This window comes from Pleurodeles waltl, chromosome 3_1 (assembly GCF_031143425.1).
Source record: "Pleurodeles waltl isolate 20211129_DDA chromosome 3_1, aPleWal1.hap1.20221129, whole genome shotgun sequence".
Lineage (NCBI taxonomy): Eukaryota > Metazoa > Chordata > Amphibia > Caudata > Salamandridae > Pleurodeles > Pleurodeles waltl.
The window spans coordinates 1,634,214,895-1,634,228,254 of NC_090440.1; positions in this window are offsets into that span (position 1 = coordinate 1,634,214,895).

Here is a 13,360-nt window from a genome sequence, read left to right on the forward strand (position 1 = left end):
CTGCTTTGGTTCCGGGCCCTCACCTTTCTCTTTATCTCTCCTCTTTGCCCATCTGCCTTCCCACTTTTCTAATGCTCCCCAAATTTGAGCACTGTGCAGTATCTCTTCAAGATGTGCCTTCATCCCAGTGGATATCATGTGATCAAAGTCTTTAGGTTCAAAGTCTAACCTATAGCTCCTTTTCAAATGCTTAGTATTTTCTATGTCTATGCCATATTTGTTAGCTAGGTTTGCCAACCTTTCATGTACCTTACTCACTTTCTTGGTTATTTTGGGGCACAGATACCTCAATTCTGCTTCTGTGTATGATTCTAATCTGTTCACCCCCATTGTTCCTTCAACTAATTCGGCTGCTTCTACGCCAAGTCTCACAAAATTCAGATATTCCTCTCTTTCTTACCTCTCTGTGGCTACTGTAGTAGTCTGTGGAGTGTTGAGCTTGTCTAACCACTCGTTCAATTGTTGTGCTGTTAAGCCTTGCAACGAAACATTTCCAGATTGCACCATTGGTGTCTGCGTCGTATTGGTACTCATTACCTGTGGGGTTAGTGCTCCTAATCCTGCTTGCTTTATTGTCTCCAAAGGAACCCCAATTGGACTAAAATCCAACAAGGATCTAGACCTGTCAGCTGTCTGTTCTCCCTGTGTCATTCTCTGCATGTTTCCCGCGGACCCTCCTCTTATCTCCTCCTGGGTCATTATTCCTTGGTCACATACACCAGGCTTACCTTGCGCATACAGCGGTACTGGTGGACCAACAGTAATTGGCAGTGATATAGCAGCTGGTGGCTGACCAACTCGCATACCCTGTGGAGCGTTAACTCCCATAGCTTGATTCATCATAGGTGCTGTAGCTACTGACTGCGGTCCTGCAACAGAAGTGTAATTCGGAACCAGCTGTTGCTGCAGCTGGGGCAGCAATTGCAGAGTTGTCTCAATCTGCACTAGCTTTGATCTTGTATATACTGGATCAGGCGGCACCATCAAACTCATAGTTGTCTCCAATACTGGGACATCAGGATAGAGCCTCTGAATTTGTGGTGGCTGCAACTGTATCTGCATGTCTGGTGCAGTGGGTACACTGACACCATTCTGTAATGAAACTGTATCACTTGTCTGTACTGTATTCGTGATTCTCTTATTTTGTATCAGCTCTTCAGGACCCACACTAGTACTCTGTCCATTATCATTCATAGCATGTGGTGGCGGGCAATCATGTAACAACTGATTAAGAAACTCTTCATCGTCTGAATCATCTATGTCTGCCCATGACCTCTGAGTCTCTTTTGGTTTATTAGAGCCTTTGTCTGTCTTACAAGTAGACTTCTTTCCCTGCGTCTCGTCTTCTTGGGTTATTTCCGGAAACATCTTAATTCCGTCAACTATTCCCCTTCTCCACATCTTGGTCTCATTGTCCCATCTAGCCTCAGCTAGAGTCTTTTCTGCTCTTTTCATTTTCCTTTCAAATTTCTGCTGTCTCTGTTGTATGGCCATTAAATCCCAGACCGATAATGCCTCATAATGAGCTGGTCTCGGGAGTGGTTTTTGCATGCTCAACATCAATCGCAAATTTTCCAAAATTCTTATGTTAAACGTTCCGTGTTCCGGAAATGCCAAACATCCCTCCTTTTCTGTCAATTTGCACCACTGTTTTAACCAAAGACATGGTGCGACTCCCTTCTCCTCCATTACGATATAAGCTGGAGTACCCTCAGGCGGTGTAAGCTCCCCTACACTCGCTGTAATATAAGTGTCTCCCCTTAAAGCACTCTTTAGAGCCTTGAAAAACTTCATTTTTGCGTCTTTTATTTTGTTTAGAATCTAATCAGGAAGTGACTTTAATTCCCAGAACACTCTTTGCCTACCTTCTCAACAAATTGCCTCTCACGGACGGCTGCCAATCCGTGCGCGACCCCTCTCAGCAACTGACCTATCCCAGCGCGACCCCACTGACGTCACACTCACACACATTGTGGCTGACAAAGTCTTGCGGCTTGTCCTCCTCACACAAAAACGAATGCAATATATTGCGAGCACCTTTAACAACAAAAACCCAAATTTGCCGGTTTACTACAGGAAGGGTAACACAATCGCTTCAGAACTTTACAGAGATTTCACTTGAAGCCTCGGCCGCTACTCTCTCCTTCTTAGCTCCCGCACTCGCAAGCAGAATTCGACCCGCAAATCCTACTCTTGACTTTTCAATGGTTCGCTCTAGTGCACTTTAGAACTTGCCAAATCTCCATCGAAGGTTTCACTCACACAATTTGACTCAAACTCGACTTGTCAACCACTCCCGTTTGACCTATTAAACCGCACAAATTACAACATAAACCAAGTGTCTCCTACACTTATCAATACACTCCGGAGTCTTAGACCACGACGGGTCCGTACATCACCAATAACCACATGGACAATTTTTGAGCACAAAGTGCCACATTGACATGAAGTTCGCCGACTTCCATACTCTCATACTGCGGAGTACACCCACTCCTACTAAAACAACATTACCTGGCCTAAATTCACAAAAACTTCACAAATGACCTGCAATATGCATAAGCTGAGCAAGCGCAAATTTTACACCACACATCCTAAAACGCCGAGAACATACCCTACTCATATAGGCAAGCTCTGAGATTCCGGGAAAGTCATGGGGAATTTAGAGACACACCATACCTCCAATTTGCATTATTCTGAAAAACACCTTTAAACATTGGTCCCTTGTCCTAGGGCCCCAAAGGGACTAAACCATCCTCTGCTACCAGAACTGCTAACGCGTCCCTTTCTAGTTAATTTACTCACTCTGGGACTCGTTTTAGGCCAATGAATCTTTTGACCCTGATGGAAGACACCTTAGGACGAGATAACTGATCAACATGTCAATCAATATGTCAATAATGTCACCAATAAGACTCAGAAACCACCATGACCTCCCAGTCATGAATAACCACACCAGTTTAGTATGATTTTGTGATGTTTATTCCCTATTGATTACAATTCTACTAGCAAGTTTATTGATCTCAAAACCATATAACACATCAGCATAGTCATAATATGGCAACTTGATTAAGACTTCAGCAAAGCAAAGATTATGAAAATTAGAACATAGCACGACGTCAACATAAGTTAACCTTAGCAGAGTATCATTTGCATTATTCAACAAAGCATTGAAACAGTCATTTGTCTATTTGCGTCTGTGTAGTGAACCCCTTAACTAACCTCGAATCAGCATTGGCATGTTGGGCTTCATGCAAAACAATTTGGTAACACTAATTTGGAAAACATCTAGCTATGGTCTCTGTCAAAAGAAGCAGTTGCTACCCAGAAAGAAAAGGCAAAACATACAATTACAATTTCATCATCATATAGTTACCTTCCGTATTGGGTCAGCATACAGGGTCAATCTTCGTCCTCAGGACATCAGTTGATTCGCCATCAGAGAAGGAATTCAGCAAGATGGGTAAGAAGGGACACTTCCCTCATAAGTAGGAAAAGAGTAAAACGGGCAAAATAACAACAAGGATTGTTTGAAGAACCAAACAGCAAAGTCTCTAGGCAGAGTGACAAAGTGTCTGGGTCATAACAAACGTTTGCAACGGCATCTCCTAATGGCTTCTCGTGTCAAAGGTTTTTATCCCTTTTCTGTTGTACAGTCCCCTAATTTCCTATTGGTTGGGGTTGGCACCCCACTGTCTCCATCCAATAGGTTTCCAATGATTTCATTAAAATTGTCACCCCATAAAGTTCTCACGTAGTTTATTGGTTCTTGTGATTGACGTCTCCAGCGGGTAGAATGTCCGGTATGATTTCATATTCTTGTGGTCCTTTCGCATCTTCAGTTAGTAGGTCCATTGTTTGTACTGGTTTAGGCGACCTTGTACCTATGCTAGTCTACACTGTTGCATTCAGCAAAAATGTTTCTCTGAACAAGTCGAATTTCATGGGAACGGATCTACTACGGTTACATTCATCTTCTAGCTTTTGGAAAAATACGAGTAAATGTCCTTCAGCAAGTCAGCACACTGCACGTTAGAAAAACACATTTAATATGAAACTGGGCAGCTAGGCCTTGACTCATGCTAACTAAAGCCTAATGATTTATTAGCAAAACCTTAACATATAACTCTTAATATTATTGTAAAACCATTCATTAACATGTCATTTTCTCATTATTAGTCAATTTCATTAGTCATTGTATACATTGGCGGCCACTCCCCGTGGGCACATTTCAAGCGCACGTTTAGTAAAAACACATTAATACATTTTCTATGCGGTATTATTACGCATTAGTTCATAAACATTTCATATTAATTTTGAGTATAAAACTACACTTCCTCATGACCATTCTGACAACTGCAGGCTACCTAAAGCTTTATGATTGGCATTGGTAGCAGATATTATTAATTTTTAATTTATATTGAATTATTAAACACTGTTTGTCTGCTCATCTCAAAATTTGATAGACAGTACCACCATGTGTTAAACTGTCATTAGAGCCGGTGTTGAGGATAAAATGCTGATACCAAGCACCGGAAACTGGCTCAAACTAAGCAGTTGATGGTACTCTATTTTGCATAAAGCACTCCATGGGAGTGCATGTGTTTCTTACTCTCTGTCCTGATTGTTCATGTGCTGTTTTTGCTCTCCCCTTCTCTGCTCTCTGATTGTCCCTGCCCCCCACATCTCATCCTGCTTCCTATTTTCAATATTTGTATTTATCTGTTTATTTATTTACTTTTCACAAAAGAGATTGTAAGCTACAAATTGCCACTGAGCTGCTTTTTGAAAACATGAACACTGTTTTACTTCTAACTTACCTTTCTCATATGGCAATATGCCATGTTAGATTGATAATTAGATCATTGGACTGTTGGGAGCTCCATTTAAAGCAATGGAGGGCTTCTAATGACCTGTAGGAGCCCTGAGCGCCAACATTCCAGTGTTTTTGTTCAGAGCCTCACTGACCCCTACCTTGCATGTATGTGCACGCATTACCGGTGATCTCGGAATGCCTTTCCTTTAATTAAAGATAAAGGGGGTCATTCTGACCTCGGCGGTAAAAGGCTCTTACCGCCGGTCAGAAGACTGCCATTCTACCGCCGCGGCCGCGGTAAACCGCCACGGTCATTCTGACCCACAACTGCCAAGCCACCAAAAACCCGACATCCACGGAAGGCCGCCTCATCAGCGGGCAGCGATAAACTGGAGATGACCAAACCTCCACCGTCACGCCAACACAAACACGCCCATGCCATTACAACCCACGAATCCACGCGGCGGTCATTCAACCACGGTATTCCATTGGCGGTACACACCGCCGCGGTCAAAATACACACCCAGCTCCAAAACACAGCCACATTGGACAATTTGAAATACACACACCTGATACACATACAAACACCACCCCCACACATCCAAGCAACTATAAAACACACACCCACATCACCCACAAACCCCCACTAGTTGGAAATCGGAGAGAAGGCGATAGAGAGAGAGAGAACAGCAATCGAAAACCCCAACACACATCTACGCACACATCACCACACACCACCACTCACATCACCACAAACACCACCCCACACCTCATCCACACCACCCCATGGCACCCCAAAGACACCCCAGGTTTTCGGACCAAGAACTCAGGGTCATGGTGGAGGAAATTATAAGGGTAGAGCCCCAGCTCTTCGGCACACAGGTGCAACACACCACAATAGCCAGGAAGGCGGAGCTATGGCAGAGGATCGTCGACAGGGTCAACGCTGTGGGACAGCATCCCAGAAACCGGGAAGACATCAGAAAGCGCCGGGGGAAGGTACGGTCGATGGTCTCAAGACACAACATCGCGGTGCAGAAGACTGGCGGCGGACCACCACCCACCCCTCCCGAATTCACAGCATGGGAGCAAGAGGTGTTAAACATCCTGCATCCTGCTGGCCTTGCTGGAGTAGGCGGAGGAATGGACTCTGGTAAGTCTAGTCTCAACTACTCCCCCCCCAACCACCAGCATGCCAACCCACACCCCCACCCTCACCCTCACCCCCAACCCCCCAGCACACATCCTCCCTGCCAATGTCTCACCAGCACAACCTTCCCAACCCAAAACCAAACCCTGAATGCCAACACAAACCATGGACACCCATCACCTATGCATGACCACTGCACATACCCATCCCCCCCCCAAACCACCCTCACAACTCCTGCCACAAGGGAATGCCAGCACTGGGGGACAAGGGCACCCACAAATCGCACGCCATGGAACACACAGAAGCAATAACCATACTCTTTCAACCCTGCAGGGCCCGAACGCCAACACACCGGCCAGGAGGGTCCAGATATGTCCATCCCACCCCCAGAACAGGCCCCCAGTGAGGACAGCAGCTCTGTCGACCTAGAACCTGACGACCAGCCCGGACCATCGGGGACCTCTGGACAGTCGGTTCCCCACACACAGACACAGGCCACAGCCGACCTAACCCCCTCTGGGAATATCAGCACAGCTCCCACCCAGCGGGCCCATGCCTCTGTCTCCAGGACAGGTCAATCAGCGGTGTGTCCGCCACTACAGGGCACCCAGGCTGACCCAACACCCCAACAACAACAGGGACCTGGGGGCAGTGGTAGTGGGCACACCGTCCAGGGGACAGAGGCCCGGGGAAACAGGGCAACTGGGAGGGCTGCAGTGCGACAGGGGGGGAGGACAGGCCCAGGGAACCGTCTCTCCAAGAGGCCCTCACCACCATCATGGGAGCATACCACCGCTCCCAGGAGACGATGGCGACGGTACTGGCCAGGTTCCAGGAGATCCAGGCACAGCAGGAGGAACGGTACATGGGGTACAGAGAGGAGCTCAGGAACATCGTCCTGGCCCTGAACCTAATAGTCACCACATTTTGGGACCATGTGGCACCCCAAAGGGCCCCTGTCACCAGCCTGGACCAGGAACAGCCTACCACACCCGCCGGCGCTAGTGGACAGGAGGCCCCCACACACCGACGGGCCCCCAGAACCCCACCTCCTGCTGAAGATCAACCACCCCGCAAGAGGAACCTGAGATCTTAAAGGAAGACAGAGTAGGATGCCAAGACCCCTGCCAGCCTAAGATCCCCCCGGATGTCATTCCGCTGTCCCACATCGTCACCCTGTCCAACCTTGAACTGCCCCTGCTCCATCCTTCCACAGGCATATGGACAATGCACCTGTGCGACCGAGAACCGGACTCTGCCATGGAAATCACTCCACCCCCACCCATCACCGTTTTACTATCATGGACCCATATGTAGCACTTTAAATAAATCACTAATTGCACTTAAAACACTGAGGAGTCTGCTTGTATTCTTAACAAATGTATTACACTTAACGGTTCAAAATTGTTCAGTTACATTGTGATGACAACATACCAATGTCAATGTGCTTTACTCCATGGGCGAACAAACCAGAAGTCACGCAGTGGGTCATACAGCTCTGAAAAGGCAAGGGAAAGTCACAATTCAGTTGAAAGGAACTGGGGGGAAACACAGAAAGTAGAGATGCAGGAGGCCAGAAGCAAATGTAAAATGGCGTTGGGGATTCTTACCTGGGTGCTACTGAAAATACTGTTGTATGACTGTGTCCCTGTTGTCCGTGTCGTCCCCGTCGTCTTCCTCCTCTTCACTCTCCACAGGCTCCACAGCTGCTACAACACCACCATCTGGACCAACCTCCTGCAGAAAAGGCACCTGGCGTCGCAATGCAAGATTGTGAAGCATACAGCAGGCCACGATGATCTGGCACACCTTCTTTGGTGAGTACATTAGGGATCCCCCTGTCATATGCAGGCACCTAAACCTGGCCTTCAGGAGGCCGAAGGTCCTTTCTATGATCCTCCTAGATCGCCCATGGGCCTCATTGTACCATTCCTCTGCCCTGGTCCGGGGATTCCTCACTGGGGTCAGTAGCCACGGCAGGTTGGGGTAACCAGAGTCACCAATTAGCCACACACGGTGTCTCTGTAGCTGTTCCATCACATAAGGGATGCTGCTATTTCGCATGACATACGCGTCATGCACTGACCCAGGGAACTTGGCATTTACATGGGAGATGTACTGGTCAGCCAAACAGACCACCTGGACATTCATCGAATGGTAACTTTTCCTGTTTCTGTACACCTGCTCATCGTCTTTTGGGGGTACTAAGGCCACATGGGTCCCATCAATGGCACCAATGATGTTGGGGATATGTCCAAGGGCATAGAAGTCACCCTTCACAGTGGCCAAATCACCCTCCTCAGGGAAAATAATGTAGCTCTGCATGTATTTCGTCAGGGCAGACAACACTCTGGACAAAATCTTAGAAAACATAGGCTGAGACATCCCTGATGACATGGCCACTGTTGTCTGAAAAGACCCACTTGCCAAAAAATGGAGGACTGACAGAACCTGCACCAGAGGGGGAATTCCTGTGGGTTGGTGGATGGGGGACATCAGTGCTGGCTCCAGCTGGGCACACAGTTCATGTATAGTGGCTTGGTCAAGTCGGTAGCGAAGTATTATATGACGTTCCTCCATTGTCGACAGGTCCACCAGTGGTCGGTACACGGGAGGATTCATCCTTCTCCTCGCAAGTCCCAGCGGACGGTGCCTAGGAAGGACAACGGAGCACAGAGTCAAGCAACCCACAGGTACGTAACTACAGCTTGCACAGTACACAATTCTCAATGCATCGAATGGATTGTATGAGTGGTAATGCAAGGCCTAAGCCTGTGTGACGCAGCAGTAATTAAGCCATGTGGGCCCTTGTAATGGCGGCTGCCTGACCTGAGAAGTGTGACAGTGGGATGTGAGGTCAATGCGCTGGCGTGACACACCGTGGCGGTACGCGGTCGAAGACCGCGGTGCAAAGCCGCATTGGTTAACATCGAACCCTATGGGTTTCACGAGCCAATGACTAGCTGCGCCGGCGGTCGCGGAACGCACCGCGGCGGTACGAGCCGCCGCGGGCGTGACCGCCATTTTCTATCTGGTTAATCACTCGAGACCTGATCATCCACAGGAGAGGACCTATACTGCAAGTGCTGCTGTGACCTCGGTCTGGGAGATACAATGGCTGCTGCGACTGGGGAAAGGGCCCCTGCCTTCACTACAGAAGAGTTGGAGAAACTTGTGGATGGGGTCCTGCCCCAGTATGCGCGACTCTACGGTCCTCCAGACCAACAGGTAAGTAGACTGTGTGCACGTTGAATGGGCTATGCCTGGGTTGTGTATGGTGGATGTAAGATGGTGGGGTGGGGAGACAATGACGAGTGCAAGGCACGACAGATGAGAGCATGAGCCACATGGCAAGGTTGGTGAGGGGGGGCGAATCGCATCTATCATGCGGAAAATTGATGATATTTCAATTTCCACCCTGTACATGTCAAATAGGTCAGCGCCCATCAGAAAGTCGACATTTGGCGTGCCATCACCAAGGAAGTCCGGGCCCTGGGGGTCCACAACAGACGGGGCACCCACTGCCGCAAGAGGTGGGAGGACATCCGCCGCGGGACCAGGAAGACCGCCGAGTCACTGCTGGGGATGGCCTCCCAACCTAGGAGGGGTGCCAGTCGTACCCTGACCCCCCTGCTGTCCCGGATCCTGGCGGTGGCCTACCCCGATTTGGATGGGCGCGTGAGGACATCACAGCAGACACAAGAGGGTGAGTACCAGCACATTCAGCTATCTTTACGCGCAGTGGAGGTGCCTGGGTGGGGGAAGAGGGCTGTGGGTGACATTAGGCCAGGGCACTTTCTGTAGTGTAGTCCTCTCTTTTAGCCATGTCCCTGTGCCCCGCCCCCCACCTCTGTAGGGTGACAAGTACAGCTATCCATGGTCCTGCATCACCCATGTGCGCGTTTGTTGTCCCTAGACCTGTTGGCCTAGTCACAAGTACTGAGTAGTGTACCCCGATTGCGCGGCTTAGTGCATGAGGCTCCTGTGTCTGTCCTCCCGCCAACGGTGTTGACAATGCATGCACTCAACCTGTTTTTATGTCTCCCCCCACGCTTTTTCTTTATCTTCTTGTGCATGTGTGCATTAGCATCATCAGGCGGAGGAGAATTGGCACCGGAGCACGAGGGAGCTGCAACTCACAAGGCCCCGGTGGGCCATGGCACAGACACCGAGGCCACCAGTGATACGGAGGGCGAGGGGAGCTTCACAACGGGGAGCCGTGGTGACACCAGCGACACCGACACGTCCTCGGATGGGAGCTCCCTAGCGGTGGCGGCAACATCCGTGCCCCCCGCCTCTACAGGTACAGCCGCCACCCCCGCGCACCAGCTCCGCCCTCCCAGCAGCCCCTCAGCCTTCGCTCCGTGCCCGCTCGCCCAAGAAGGTGGGCGTCTCCTTCGCCCCAGGCACCTCAGGCCCTGCCCCTGTTACCCCTGCTGCCCTCAGTGAGGAGGTCATTGACCTCCTACAGACCATCATTGATTTTGAATGCCATCCAGGGGGTAGAGAGGGAGGTGCATCGTAGCAATGCATACCTGGAGGGCATTCATTCGGGTCAGGCTGCCCGTCAACGATCGTTCAATGCTCTGGCCTCAGCACTGACGGCAGCCATTGTCCCTGTTTCCAGCCTCCCTCTTCTAACTGCCTCCAGCCTGTCTCTGTCTCCTGTTCCTCTGCCTATCCCACCCACACCATCAGACCAGCCTGCACACACCTCAACACCCAAGGGCAGCTCATCCAGACATAAGCACCACAGATCACACAAACATTCACCCAAGCAACACCCAGATGCAGACATGCCAACAGCCACTACCACCTCTGTGTCCCCCACCTCCTCGTCTCCCTCCTCCCTCCCTGTGACGTCTCTACTCACACCTGCATGCACACCACCAACAGCCAGTACTTCCATCACCAGCACACTCCGCACACGTGCAGTCACCACCCCCACTGCCATTTACACGTCCCCTGTGTCCTCTCCCACTGTGTCTGTCACCCCCTCTTCCAAGACACACAAACGCAGGGCAGCCACCCACCCAACAGCCATCCACCTCACGACAGCCTCCAGCCCATGCACCTTCACCCAAGGACAGCACACCTGACTCTCCTACAACCACCTCCTCTTCCTCCACTCCCATAACCACTACACCTACCCTTTACCCTGGTCCTAAAAAAGTTTACCTCTCCACTCTTGACCTCTTTCCCTCACCTGACCCCCCCCCCCCCCTCCATCTGCTAAGAGTCCCAAGAGCGCCTCAGCCACCACCAGCCCGGCTTCAAGGGTCACCGTAGTGCATGGCTTTTGGAGTCCCCCCTTTGCCAGCAGTGATACATCGGTCAGCAGCAAGGGGACAGCCAGCCCCCCCCCCTGGAAAGAGGACCTGTAAAGTAAGGGGACGCCGCGGGACGACTGACACGGCTGCCCCCAAGGACCAAAGTTCTGCCACTTCACCTGCCACAACATCCAGGGGAGGCAAGGGCCAGAGAGCCACATCGAAGGAGGGCAAGGGCAGCAGGGCGGAGAAGTCAGCCAGCAGGAGCGCGGACCAGGAGGGCCCCACAAGCCCCATCCCGGGTGTGAGGGAGGACACCCAAGGGCCCAGCACACCGTCACCGAAGGGTCCAGCAACTTCACGGTCGGAGCGCGACTGAGCAGGGAGTCGTGGCCAGGTCTGACTCCCTTGACTTACAGAACAAGCACCGCTGAAGAGGGCCCCGCCGTCCAGAAAGGCACCGCTGAAGAGGGCCCCGCCGTCCAGAAAGGCACCGCTGAACAGGGCCCCGCCGTCCAGAAAGGCACCGCTGAACAGGGCCCCGCCGTCCAGAAAGGCACCGCTGAACAGGGCCCCGCCGTGCAGAAAGGCACCGCTGAACAGGGCCCCGCCGTGCAGAAATGCACCGCTGAAGAGGGCCCCGCCGTCCAGAAAGGCACCGCTGAACAGGGCCCCGCCGTCCAGAAAGGCACCGCTGAAGAGGGCCCCGCCGTGCAGAAATGCACCGCTGAAGAGGGCCCCGCCGTCCAGAAAGGCACCGCTGAAGAGGGCCCCGCCGTCCAGAAATGCACCGCTGAAGAGAGCCCGCCGTCCAGAAATGCACCGCTGAAGAGGGCCCCGCCGTCCAGAAAGGCACTGCTGAACAGGGCCCCGCCGTCTAGAAAGGCACCGCTGAACAGGGCCCCGCCGTGCAGAAAGGCACCGCTGAAGAGGGCACCGCCGGGCGGAGCACCTCTGAACAGGGGCCCTTCATCTCAAGCACCGCTCCACTGGGCCCTTCCTGTCAAGCACCGTTCCGCTGGGCCCCGCCGTCTCAAGCACCGTTCCGCTGGGCCCCGCCATCTCAAGCACCGCTCCGCTGGGCCCTTCATCTCAAGCACCGCTCCGCTGGGCCCCTTCCTGTCAAGCACCGCTCCGCTGGGCCCTTCCTGTCAAGCACCGCTCCGCTGGGCCCCGCCGTCTCAAGCACCGCTCCGCTGGGCCCTTCATCTCAAGCACCGCTCCGCTGGGCCCTTCCTGTCAAGCACTGCTCCGCTGGGCCCTTCCTGTCAAGCACTGCTCCGCCGGGCCCTTCATCTCAAGCACCGCTCCGCTGGGCCCTTCCTGTCAAGCACCTCTCCGCTGGGCCCCGCCGTCTCAAGCACCGCTCCGCTGGGCCCTTCATCTCAAGCACCGCACCGCTGGGCCCTTCATCTCAAGCACCGCTCCGCTGGGCCCCTTCCTGTCAAGCACCGCTCCGCAGGGCCCTTCCTGTCAAGCACCGCTCCGCTGGGCCCCGCCGTCTCAAGCACCGCTCCGCTGGGCCCCGCCGTCTCAAGCACCGCTGGCCCAATGACAGTGCTGGTTCTGTGTCGTGCTAATGTTCACGCTGCACTCAGGCCACCCTGCCTCCTCATTGCCTGTGGAGACTGTTATCCACTTGATGGACTGTGGCTTTGCACTCCCCAGGATATGACAGTGGGCAAGCCACCCACTGTAGAGACTTGAGAGACTGTGGCTTTGCACTCCCCAGGATATGACAGTGGGCAAGCCACCCACTGTAGAGACTTGAGAGACTGAGGCTTTGCACTCCCCAGGATTGAACAGTGGGCATGGTGGCCCCTTCTTGGATCTGGCGTCGTGGACTCATGTGGCTGTGGTGCCCCCCCTTCCTTCCCCCCTGAGGTGCCTGTAGTTTTATCATCTGATGCCCCTGCAGTGTTCTCTCCAACGGACTCAGGTCTCCTGTGTGGGCTTTGCCCATGTGTTGATACACTTTGGCCCACGGACATTTGCAATTTCAGTGACTGTGCTGGACTTATTGCCTCTATTTATCGGTTACGCAATGTTTACACTTGGATTTTTTTGTTTCATTTTCCTATTTTACCATGACTTCAATGAACCTATTTTTTACATAAATTTAGTTTC